A 12,883-nucleotide genomic window follows, 5' to 3' on the forward strand; every position below is an offset into this window, starting at 1 on the left:
ATACAGGCTGGAATTAGGGTGGGGATAGGAATGGAAAGGCAGGGATACACACACACACACACACACACACACACACACACACACACACATATACATATACATATACAGGCCACATAGAGTGATTGAAAGTTGAGAACTAAGGCAAAGGGAAGAGTCAAAGATCTCTGAGGTTCTGAGCTTGTATCATTAACAGCAACTGAAGAGTCAGGAGAAAGAGCTGGTTAGGGAAAGAAATAAGAGTTCAGTTACAGATGTGTTGGGTCTGAGGTCTCAGAGGCAGAGCAGGTAGGCTGAAACATGAGGCTAGAGCCTAGGACAAGCGAAGGAGGGATCTATGGACTGGAATATAATGCACATGTGGATTAAATTGAAGTGGATAAAATATTCTAAGGATGTATCAAGAGGACTAAGGACAGAAGCTTTCAGAATTCCTCCATTTAGGGGATGGGAAGAAGGAAAGAAACATTGATTTCAATTTCTAATTTTTACAAAATGGGGTTACAGAATCATTTTAAGAGCAAAATATTCAAGAAGATGTAAGATTATGTCATCAGGACCAGACCTGATCCAAGCTAAATGTCATTGTAGGGATGTACACATCCAAAGAAAAACTGTTTGGACTCCAGGGAGGCAAGAAGTCCTAGCACAATCTCAGAAATCCTGAGGGCAATTTAAACATATACTAGGAGAAGAAAGCAGGAGGTCCCGAACCAGATGTACAGTAAAGAGGAGGAGGGGGGAGAAGCAGGAATGACCTAGAACCTCAGGTGAATGTGTACAGTACAAAGGCACCTCCCATCACTACACAGATGAATCATGGAAACCAACGATCTCTATATTCTGCTTATTCTTAGAGCTTTCTGAAATTTAAAAAATAAGAGAAAGCTGTGAATTACTGACTACTTTTAAAAAATATTAGAGGCAGCACAGTCTAGTGTGTCTGAAGAGTTGGTCTCAGAACCAGCACAACCTGGTTTGAAGTCCTGGCTTCTACACATACTGGCTATGTATCCCAAGCCACTTAACATCTCAGTGTTCTATCACACCTATCAGATTTGCCAATACAACAAAACAGGAAAATGATAAATGCTGGAGAAAATGTGGGAAAATTGGAACACTAATGCATTGTTGGTGGAGTTGTGAAGTAATCCAATTTGGATCTATGCCCAAAGGGCTATAAAAATGTGCATACCCTTTGACCCAGCAACAGGGCTGTATCCCAAAGAGATTATAAAAATGGGAAAAAGACCCATGTGTACAAAAATATTTATAGCAGCTCTTTCTGTAGTGGCAAAGAATTGGAAATTGATAGGATGGCCATCAATTGGGAAATGGCTGAACAAGTTGTAGTATACGAATGGAATGGAATATTATTGTGCTATAAGAAATGATGAGCAGGCAGACTTCAGAAAAACCTGGAAAGACTTGCATGGACTGATGCTGAGTGAAGTGAGCAGAACCGGGAGAACATCGTACACAGTAACAGCCACGCTGTGCGATGACTAACTTTGATAGACTTAACCCTTCTCAGCAATGCAAGGATCTAAGACATTTCCAAAAGTTTCATGATGGAAAATGCTATCCGCATCCAGAAAGAACTATAGAGTTTGAATGCAGATCAAAGCATACTATTTGCTATTTGTTTTTCTTCTCTTTTGTTTTGTTCCCTCTTTCTTGTGTTTCTTCCTATTGATTCTAATTGTTCATTACAACATGACTAACGTGAAAATATGTTTAATAGGAATGTATATGTAGAGGCTATATCAGATTGTGCGCCATCTTGGGGAGGGGGAGAAAAATTTAAAACTCAAAAGCATATGGAAGTGATTGCTGAAAACTAAAAATAGATTAATAAAAAACATGCAACAAAAAATCTCAGTGTTCTAAACCAGGGTTATCAAATTCAAATTAGGATCCCTCCAGCCTACATATTGACTTAGAAAACCACACATTAACATTATCTATATGGTACTCTATTTTTATTTATTTTATTAAACATTTCTCAATTACATTTTTTTTTGCTTTTTGGTGAGGCAATAGGGGCTAAGTGACTTGTCCAGGCTCACACAACTATTAAGTGTCAAGTGTCTGAGGCCATATTTGAACTTGGGTCCTCCTCACTCCAAGGCCAGTACTCTAGCCACTGCGCCACCTAGCTGCCCCTCTCAATTACATTTTAATCTGCTTCTAGCCCCACGAGGGAGTTTCGCTACCTGTGAATTTGACATCTCTGTTCTAAGCAGCTCTCTAAGTATATTTCTTGATGGAGGCAGTTTCTCATCTGGGAGTTCCCTATAAAATAAAATCACAAATAATCCAGTTTCTAACCTTATTTTAAAAATCCCAAAACATGTATCTTCAGATTATTATATTCAGATTACTGGTCAATAACAAAAGGATGGTACATTTTATATCAACTGATTGATTTCTCTTAAATATACATTTGACTTTTCTTCCCCAAAAAAATTCCTTTATTCTTACTAGGGAAAATCAGGGCTAAATGTTGAGGTACATAGCACCAACTTATCTGGAACAAAAGAAGCAATAGTCCCACCACATTTTGCCCTGGTTAGATTTTGACAGGAGTATTATGTGACTCTTTTAAAGGAAGACATTAACAAACAGTGAATCCAGGAGGACCACCAAGATGGTGAAAGGGCTAGCTAAAGGAAATAGTTTCTTTAAAACTGAGTAAGAGAAGATAGAGGAAAAGGAATGATATCAGTCTTCAAACAGTTGAAGAGTCCAAGGTCCAGAGCAGAGAATTAGAACCTGGGTATTAGAGAGAAACAGGAAATTTTTCCTTATATTGAGCCAAAATCTATTTCTCCATAATTTCTCTACCTTGGCTCTAGTTCTCTCCTCTGGACCTTTGGACCCTTCAACTGTTTGAAGACCGGTGTCATTCCTTTCCCTCAGTCTTTCCTAACAGAACTCTTCAAAAATGGAACAGATTGCCTGTGGTCTTTAGTAGTGAGTTCCCTATCATCAGAGATGCTCAATCAGAGGCTGGGAATAAACACATTGATAATATTGCTGATCATTTAGCCCCATAGTCCTTTAAAATTTTAGGATCCTGTTATCTGAGCTGAGTTATTTTTAACCGCTTGGTACACTATGAGCATCTGGATAACTCGAAACATCAAGGTAATGACTTAAAGGTGTCCTAATGCCATAAACAGGTCATGCCTGCCTTATGTATCTAGGAGATAGATTGCTACAATTTGAAAAGCCTGGGGAAATATGTCTTACTTCTCCCAACAATCACCAATAAAATGTCTCATCCACAGGATTATGGTTTTAGAAGCAGACATTAGGGGTTAGCTCGTCTGATCCCTCTGTTTTACAGATAAGGAAAATGAAGCCCAGAGTGGCAAAAATGTCTTCCCCAGAGTCATATAAATAGTTAAGTAGCAGAGCCTGGATTCAAACCCAGGTTCTCTAATTCCAAGTCCAATATTCTTTTTTCCTATACCACCCTGCCTCCCTAGTGTCTAAAGTCTAAGTATTATTAGTTCCTTGGGGAGAAAAAACAAAAAACAACACTAAGCAAAGAAATCCCTTTTTCCTAGGCTTCTTTTGACTTTTAGTCATTAACACCTTAGTGGTAATTTCTTTAATTAGACAGCTTTCCTTAAATTGGAACACTAAGGTGATGGATGGGAGAAATGGGGCACCAAGAAGGAAAAAGTTTGAAGAGGAGGTGAGAAGCACCTTTGCTCTTTTGGGTCCTGTTTGGGGCTTCCTCTTCCACCTAAGTGGGAGGAGGCTGGATCTCTTGCTAAGATTTAGCCCCTACAGCTCACCTTTATTACCTGTCAAAATCCAGAGAAAACAGCACATTCCATTTGTTCTCTACACTATTTACTGCTTGATTTGCACTGGAATTTTTCTTTTTGTGATTGAAAATCCACCTTGTGATTACAGCTAAGTATCAAATATGTTATAATAAGAATTGAGACAGGGTGTGAAAATAAAGGAACAAGCTAAGACAACATATCCTAGGAAGAGAAAGAAAGCAAGACTTTCAGATAATAGTTTGATGAATCACAGGTCTCTGAGGGCCTGAATTCAGTTCAAGGACTTGGAAATTTAACATACGAAGCCAGGAAATTCACAAGTTCACCCTTTTCCCTGCATAGTAACTGGCACATAGTAGGTGCTTGATAAATATTGACTGATTTTATTCCTCATAGCAAAATCTTTGGGATGGGATTGATAAGCAGATGAAAGAAAAAAAACCTCCAACATAAAACCTTTAAGTTTCTAAATTTATTGCTTAGTAAAATCTCAGGGAACTATGTATCAATTTTCATTCAATTGGTTCAATCTAGCACAAAAGGTCTACTGACCACTGTAACAGGACATTCTATGAGTAGTTCTTTAAGCTATCATTTAGTTAAAGAAAGGACCTAAAGATATGCTAACTGTACACTAAATGCTAAGACCCCAGTGTCTCAGGCAGGCAAGTCACTTAATTCTCAGTTCCTTTTCTGTAAGATTAGAGGGCTGGGCTCGATGTGCTTGTTGGCCCCTCATGGCTCTGTCTGTTTCTTCCCATATGTGGTACTCCTCTCCAATGAACCTCTACTCATTCTCAGATGTCTTCAAAGGGGGCATCTCCTCAGTAACTATATGACCGATATCCAAGGACTCTGAAGGCAGGGAATGGTAGAAGGTTCCAATTTTCTAAGCATCTTCTATCTTCAAAGCACGCCTATCATGAATTAGGTGCTAGTCACTGAGAACCTGTCTAACTTAAATAGCCATGCACTGATATACTGCTGATCAAACTTCCTATTGGTTCATCTATTCTGGAAAGCATTTTGGAATTGTGCTAAAAAGGCAGGCATGCGCACACCCTTTGTTGCAGAGGTATATAAACCCTAAAAGGGTCAAACCAAAACGTTTATGGAAGCAAAGAACTGAACATAAAGTAGATGACCACCAAGTAAGGAACAAAATTGTGGAACAAGAATATAAAGGAATATTACTATGCCATAAGAAACTATGGATATGAAGAATTCAGAGAATCATGGGAAGACTTACAGGACCTGATATAGGGTTAATAGATGCTGACAGGCATTCTGGCAGCAGCACTACTGAATTTCCTTCCATTTGTGTTCAGCACTTACAACTAGACCCTATTTTCACTGGTGTTTTCTCAAGGAAAGAAAAGTAAGTTAGTATGTTGCTACAGGGACCAACCTGAAGTAAAGATCTAAATTGAGTAATTAAAGCTCAAAGAAAGAACTGACTACACCTGGCCAGGGTATTCTCTGTATTATAGCTGGTCCCTTCAAGCGGTCACAAGGACTGGAGCCAAATAGGGGAGGTAAAGTGTGAACTAAGAAGCCCAGTGAAATATTGGGCAGATTTCCACTGGCGCCCAACTGAGAAGCCAACAGACATTTTCTTCAACTTACTGTTATTCAAAGACAAATGAGATTAAGTTGGAAAGCCAGCGTGTCTTTCTGTAGTTTCTAGTAAGATATATGTTGAACTGATCACGTTCCATGGCCATGAGGCAGTCAGGATTATTTAATCTTCACACCACTCATTTCGTAGATGAGGATACTGCTGTTGTTCAGTTACTTCAGTCGTGTCTGACTCTTCATGACCAACCCCTCTGGGGTTTTCTTGGCAGAGATACAGGAGTGGTTTGCCATTTCCTTCTCCAGCTCATTTTACAGATGAAACCGGGGCAAACAGGGTGAAGTGACTTGCCCAGGGTCACACAGCCAGAAAGTGAGACCAGATTTAAACTTTGGAAGATCAGTCTGCCCAAAGAAACTGAGGCCCAGAGAAATTAAGTGATTTAAGGTTACATAGAGAGTGGCAGTCAAAACTAGAACCCAGGTCCCATGATTTCCATTTGCAATTACATGCTGCTACACTCATTATACTATATCATGTCTGTCCCCTTGGGCTAAGATTTAGGGCACCAAAACTTGATTCTGTAACTCTGAAGGACAAGACCCAATGGCAGCAAATTTCAGTTAGCATGATGAGGTCTCTTATTTGGAAGAAACAGCTGATGTCAGGAGAAATCCCAGCAACCATCAAAGGGAGTCAGCGTGTCTAGCAAGTCAGTACAACCAATACCAGTAGGATTGGTCTTTTATGGCAGCTATAAAATACTCATCGGAGCAAGTAAATGCGGATTTGCTTTTAATATTAACAAGAGGAGGCAAGGGCATAATGTTGAATAAGAAAATATAACACTCCCACCCTTTTAAAATTCCTTTTTCGTGAACTGAATGCTATGTAATCATAAAAACCAAGCTTAGCTTGGGAGAAGAGCTGAGAAAACGTACAATTCTCCCCTCTTGGAAAAAGTGGAGAACCATGGGTTTAAAACACTAGATATGCTGCAAGTCATGGTGAACATGTTGGTTGGTTTTGTAGAACTGCTTTTTTTCTGCCTCCTTTTAAATCTGTCATAAGGAACAGCCCAGTGGACAGGGAAGGGGATATATTAAAAAAAAAAAAGAGGACACAAAAGCAAAAGTTATCAAAAAAAAATAAATTTCTTTTAAAAAGTCCTTTTTATGATGGAGCCTAAAAGATAAAATTTTAGATCTACCATCCTTATTAGACTGGCCTGACAGAAACAATGGTGTTTAAAGCATTTTATTTACTATGTAAATGCTTCTTGACTTCTGTATATACACAGCAGAAATCTTAAAGATGGCAATTAGGGGCTAATTGTTTCTTACCACAAAACAGAGAGCCTGCTATTGCTCTGATAAAAGCCCAAGACCAGTTAAAATGGGGTTTAGTTTTAAGTGTCGAGCACAAACGGAAGGAAATTCAGTAGTGTTGCTGCCAGAACACCCTTCAACTTAGCCCACTTGTTCCCAGGCTTGGCAGAACAAATGGTCATAATTAGAGATTCCCACTGTACTTGGCAGAGATTGATATCCTGGGTGGTTCTGAAGAAAGCAAGATAGGCTTAAACCAAATAAATGTTTATTTAATGACACGTACCTTGTCCTACACAGACTGTATTCATATGGGACATACTGCTTCAATATTTAGCAATAATGAGATGGACTGAAGATGGGACAAGGCCTGATTCTGAGATGCCGGCAGGAGAGTATTTTTCACAAATAAATTATTTTTTGAAAACAAAGACGCCAATCAACTGGGAAACGGAGGAACAAATCGTGGTGTTGGATAAACAAAATGAATAGAATGGAACATTACTGTACTGTAAAAAATGATGAGCATGATAAATAGAGAAGTACAGAAAGATTTGCCTAACCTGATGCAAAGAGAAGTGAGAAGAGCCAAGAAAAAACAACATACAGCAGCTTCAGTGGAACCACCACCACAAAACAATCAAAAATGAACACTGCAAAATTACAAAGAACAAACTTGGCCCCCAAGAAGAGATATAAGAAGACACTTTACACATACACATACCCTCCTTTGCAGAGACTGGGGGCAGGGGTGTCTTTGGCTAAGTAACACTGTATATGTGGTCAGATTTTTTGAATGTATTGATCAGTGTTGATATTTTTTTCTCTTCTTTTTTTTAAAGGCAATTGGGGTTAAGTGACTTGCCCAGGGTCACACAGCTAGTAAGTGTCAAGTGTTTGGTGTGAGGCCAGATTTGAACTCAGGTCTTCCTGACTTCAGGGCCGGTGTTCTATCTACTGCACCACCTAGCTGCCCCCTGGCTCTTCTTCTTCTTCTTTTTTTTACACTTTTTTTTTGGGGGGGGCTAGGCAATGGGGTTAAGTGACTTGCCCAGGGTCACACAGCTAGTAAGTGTTATGTGTCTGAGCCCAGATTTGAACTCAGGTACTCCTGACTCCAGGGCTGGTGCTCTATCCACTGGGCCACCTAGCTGCCCCCCTGTCTCTTCTTCTAAGGAAATTTTTTGTTATAAAGGATGACCCTCTGGAATGGGGGAAAAGAAGGGATACAAAGGGAAATTTAGATGTAAAAACAAAAGATATAAATAAAAATGTTTGTTTTTTTAAAAAAGCATTTCCCTCATAAAGTACACCTTCCAAGGATCAGAGGACCACAGATTTAAAGGATCATAGATGTGTGAAAGGTGTAAGATGACATCAGACTGGTGAAGAGGCATAGATTTAAAGCAAAAAAAGGAACCTTGGAGGTATCTAGACCAACACCCACCCACATCCACCTTAGCTAAGGAGACTGAGTTCCAGAGTGGTTTGCTCAAGGTTACACTGGTAGCAGGGAATAAAAATAGGATTTTAACCCAGTTCTTTCTACTGGACCAAGCTGCCTCTCATTAGGAAGAAAGTCTTTTGCAAATAAGCAATTCCTTTCTGTGAAGACTTCATCTCTGAGGACCCTTCTCATTCATTCTACCCAATCTCAATTCAACTCTTGCTTATAATGATCTTATCACTATCTGAAACAGACCATGCAGTCAGACAGTCAAAAACCATTTACTGCATAGGCACTATGTGCTAGGCACTGTGTGCTAAGTGCTGGGGATACAAAGAAAGTTTCAAAAGGTCCCTGCTCTCAAGCAGCTCACTGTCTAACTGAGGAGACAGGATGCAAACAACATGTACAAACAATCTATACACAGAATAAACTGAAAAATCATCAGTAGGGGAAAGGAGGGATTCAGAAAGCCTTCCTATAAATGATAGGATTTTAATTGGGACTTGAAGAAAGCTAGGGAAGCCAGAAAGCAGAGATGAGGAGGAGAGCATTCCAGGCATGGGGGTGGGGGGAGATTGCAGGGGGATCAGCCAGCGAAAATACAAAGGAGAGTAATGTCACTGAACTGCAAAGTACTGGGTTGGGGGGGCTGGGGGGTGGGTGTGAAAAGTATAAGATGACTTGAGGGTGGAGAGGAGGCAGGTTATAAATGGCTTTGAATGACAAACTGAGGATTTTAGATTTGATTCTGGAGATAACAGGGAGCCACTGGAGCTAACTGAATAGTGAGGTGACACGCTCAGACCTGCAACTTAAGATCATTTTGACTTACTAGCTGTGTGACCCTGGGCAAGTCACTTAACCCCAACTGCCTGGAAAAAAAAAAGTTGAATGGAGGATGGCCTGGAGTGTGTGGAACCTTGAGGCAGGCTGACCCACCAGCAGGCCAGGAGTGCGGTAATGAGGGCCTGCAGTGCCAGGTGAGAGAAGGGGGTACATATGAGTGACAATATGAAGATAAAATCAACAGCCCTAGCAATGGATTAAGTAAGGGGGGGGTGAGAAATAGTGAGGAGCCAAGGATGATGACACTAAGACAGCAAGCCTGGGTGAATGGGAGGGTGGGGGTACCTTCAAGAGTAATAGGGAAGTCAGGAACAGGGGAAAATTTTGGGGGGTGGATGAGTTTTGTTTTGGACATATTGAGTTTCAGATGTCTACAGGACAAAGATGTTCCATTAATAAGCAGCTGAAGGTTCAAGATTGCTCAGAAAATTTGTTGGCCCATTAACATTTTTTCATCATTTTGCCTTTCCACAAAAATATGCCATTCAGCTCCAAAGTCCTGTGTTTCATAATTCTATGAGGTACACAGATAGTAAAATGAATGACATCAGCACTCTTTCCTCTTCACCTTAAATAAACTGTGATTTGCATTCACAAGTGGCTGTAGTCACTTCTTAATTACTTTTTTTTTTTAACTGGACCTGTGATTATATTGGAACAGGAATGCTTTCCACCAATGCAGGATATCCCCTGCTCTGCAACTTGACAGCCTTAAGAGAGTTAGTTGCCTGTGTTTCTGAGAGGTTAAGTGTCTTGCCTGGGGTCATAAAGCCAGAATGTCACAGCTCGGACCTGAATCCAGGTCTTCCTAATACTGAGACTGGCTCTCAGTCCACTACACTATGCTATTTAACTTTAAAGATGATTACCAACAAACACTTCTGAGTCACTTGAATGAAAGTCACTGGAGAAAGAAAGCTGGAGAAGACAAAGGACATAGTCTCTAACAGAACTGGAGACATTTTCTCCACTTAATTATCCTTGCCATCTGTTAAATTACTTTATTAAAACTTAATTTATTTTGATTTATCAACAATCACTTCTACAAGCTTTTGAGTTTTAAATTTTTCTCCCTCTCCCTCCCCAAGAGGATGTGCAGTCTGATATAGGCTGTACACATACATTCCTATTAAACATATTTTCACATTAGTCATGTTGTAAGGAACAATTAGAACCAATAGGAGGAACCACAAGAAAGAGAAAACAAAATAAAACAGAAGAAAAAAAATAGCAAATACTATGCTTTGATCTGCATTCAAACTCCATAGTTCTTTCGCTGGATCTGGATAGCATTTTCCATCATCAAACTTTTGGAAATGTCTTAGATCCTTGCATTACTGAGAAGGGCTAAGTGTATCAGTATTAGTCATCACACAATGGCTGTTACTGTGTACAATGTTCTCCTGGTTTTGCTCACTTCACTCAGCATCAGTCCATGCAAGTCTTCCCAGGTTTTTCTGGAGTCTGCCTGTTCATCATTTCTTATAGCACAATAGTAGTCATTCCCCAATTGATGGGCATCCTCTCAGTTTCCAATTCTTGGCCACCACAAAAAGAGCTGCTATAAATACATCTGTATATGTGGGTCCTTTTCCCATTTTTATAATCTCTTTGGGATACAGCCCCAGAAGTGCTATTACTGGGTGAAAGGGCATTTGTTAAATTTCAAAAAGGTAGAAGTATGCCAAACATTTCTAAATCACTGCCTTCCGGATTCATCATTGGAGCTGCCATCCAAAGTTTCATGCTTTCTTTCCCAGCACTGTCCAACTAAGCCCTTGGCCTCAGACAACAGGACTGCTGGGTCAGGAATGAAAAAAGAAAATGTAGGCACTTGGTCATTCAAGTGTTTCTCTCCGTCAATGTGCTAAAGTCAAGTACAAATAATACAATGATAAATAATAAAATTTTTGTCATTTCTAATTCTCCTTCAAATTGACTATATTAAATTACACATATGAACTGTATATTCCATAGAATTATATAGAATTGACTGTATCTGGACAAGCAGCAGAACATATTGCAAAGAGTGGGGTATGGCAGAAAACTTAATGGACTTGGGAATCAGGAGACCTGGGTTCAAAGCCTGGCTATAAAACTTTCTAGCTATGTGACTTTGGATAGGCAAGACTTTTGACTCTGAGCCTCAGCTTCTTCCTATAAAAATTAGGATTAAGAATATCTGCACTATCTATTTCACCAGGCTTTTTAAGAAGAAAGAGCTTTATATGCCTGTGATGATTAAAAGGAAGATGAAATGGATCAGGAGGATAGACAGGAGGAAGAAGAGTAGGGTAGGGAATAAGTATTTATATAGTGCTCACAGCATGCCAGGAACTAAGCTAAGTGCTTTAAACAAATACTATCTTTTGGATCTAATTGTGGATGTACTGTAAAGAGGAGAAGAAGAAGAAGGAGAATTGTGTGGGGTTCTGCATTCCTTCTTCAGTGTTCTGAAGGCATACAAGATTTGTTGCTAGCTCCTGGTGTATTTTATTTTACAGTAACCTTTAAAACCCTATAGTCAAACTTTTAAACACAAAGGTGATAGTACAGTACTCATACAGATGAGTGATGCCCCTGGTTTAGCTGTTCCTTCCAATGATGCAGATCTCAATGCAGCCCAGGCAACTCTTGTCCTCCCACAAGATCACCATAGGACATCCACCCAACATGCTAAGATCTTAGCTTTTTTCTCCCATCAAAAATGTATCACTGGTGCATTCTGGCAGTCTACACATCATCCCCTGCTCTTACCACACGACCAGCCCACCTTCTCTTCCTATCATAATTACAGTGAAAACGTCTTTTACTTGTGTTCTAACAAGAACCTCAGTTGTTGGATATTGGAGCCTGCTCCCACCCAACATGAATCTCTCCTCTGCCCTATTCAGTTCTGCAGAGACTTACATTCCATGTCTTGCTGTAACACTAAAGAGAACACTACTATTAAACAGATAGGTCTTTGTTTTCAGTAAAAGATTGAGGTCATTATTCATCTGCACTGTGTCTCCTAGACCTAGACACACACACACACACACACACACACACACACACAAACACACACACACACACACACACACACACACACACACGTCTTTCTTTTTTCTTTCTTTCTTTCTTTCTCTTCCTTCTTTCCTTCCTTCCTTCTTTTCTTTCCTTCTTTCTTCTGACCAGTGGGCATTTTTCACCCACTTGATTTTTCCTGTGTGGATGGTCAGACTAAAATCTTTTAAGTAATTGTGAATCTCTTCCAGAAGGCCCCACAAAACTAATAATTATGAGGTGATTATGCACATTACAAAAGGCTTCCCTTTTTTAACAAGAATGTATCTCAAAGGGTTCTTTTAATGAGTGACCACCCCATGCACTTAAAATGATTCAATTGACACAGATTTTATTTTCAGCATGTTATAGCGGGGAAAGCACTGAACTTAGAATAAGGAAAAATGGAGACCTTGGGCAAGACATGTAATTTTCATGGGCTTCAGCTTCCTTATCTACAAAAAGAGAACTGGACCAGATAATTTTTTAGGTTTCTTCCAGCTTTGTGATTCTGATGATGCCAGAAACACCTTACTGCATATTATCAGGTTGCACCTGTAAAATGTTTAGACTGTTATCCACAACGATGGAAATGGAAAAATATGCAAGGTAATATGGTCAGAAGTTATACTAGAAACTTTAAAATGTTCCTAAATCACAATCAAAAGAACAGATAAATTCTGTGTAAAGCAGTTTCTTCAACACATATGTGCAATGTCTATTTTTAAGTGACATATCTTGGCTGTTTAAAAAGTTGGCATGGTTTTTTGTTTTTTTTTTTTTTAAATATCAAGATGAATTTGTACTTTCTCATGACTTCTTTCAAAATGGTGTTTCA

The 12,883-nt window shown here is 39.5% G+C and overlaps 1 protein-coding gene across 6 annotated transcripts in view; it reads right to left on the reverse strand.

Annotated features, from left to right (window-relative positions):
• The window catches only part of CHLSN (cholesin), a 351,907-nt gene that overhangs the window by 246,730 nt on the left and 92,294 nt on the right, over positions 1–12,883 (reverse strand). The window lies entirely within an intron of this gene.

Source organism: Phascolarctos cinereus, unplaced genomic scaffold, assembly GCF_003287225.1.
Source record: "Phascolarctos cinereus isolate Bilbo 61053 unplaced genomic scaffold, phaCin_HiC Scaffold_4;HRSCAF=312, whole genome shotgun sequence".
Lineage (NCBI taxonomy): Eukaryota > Metazoa > Chordata > Mammalia > Diprotodontia > Phascolarctidae > Phascolarctos > Phascolarctos cinereus.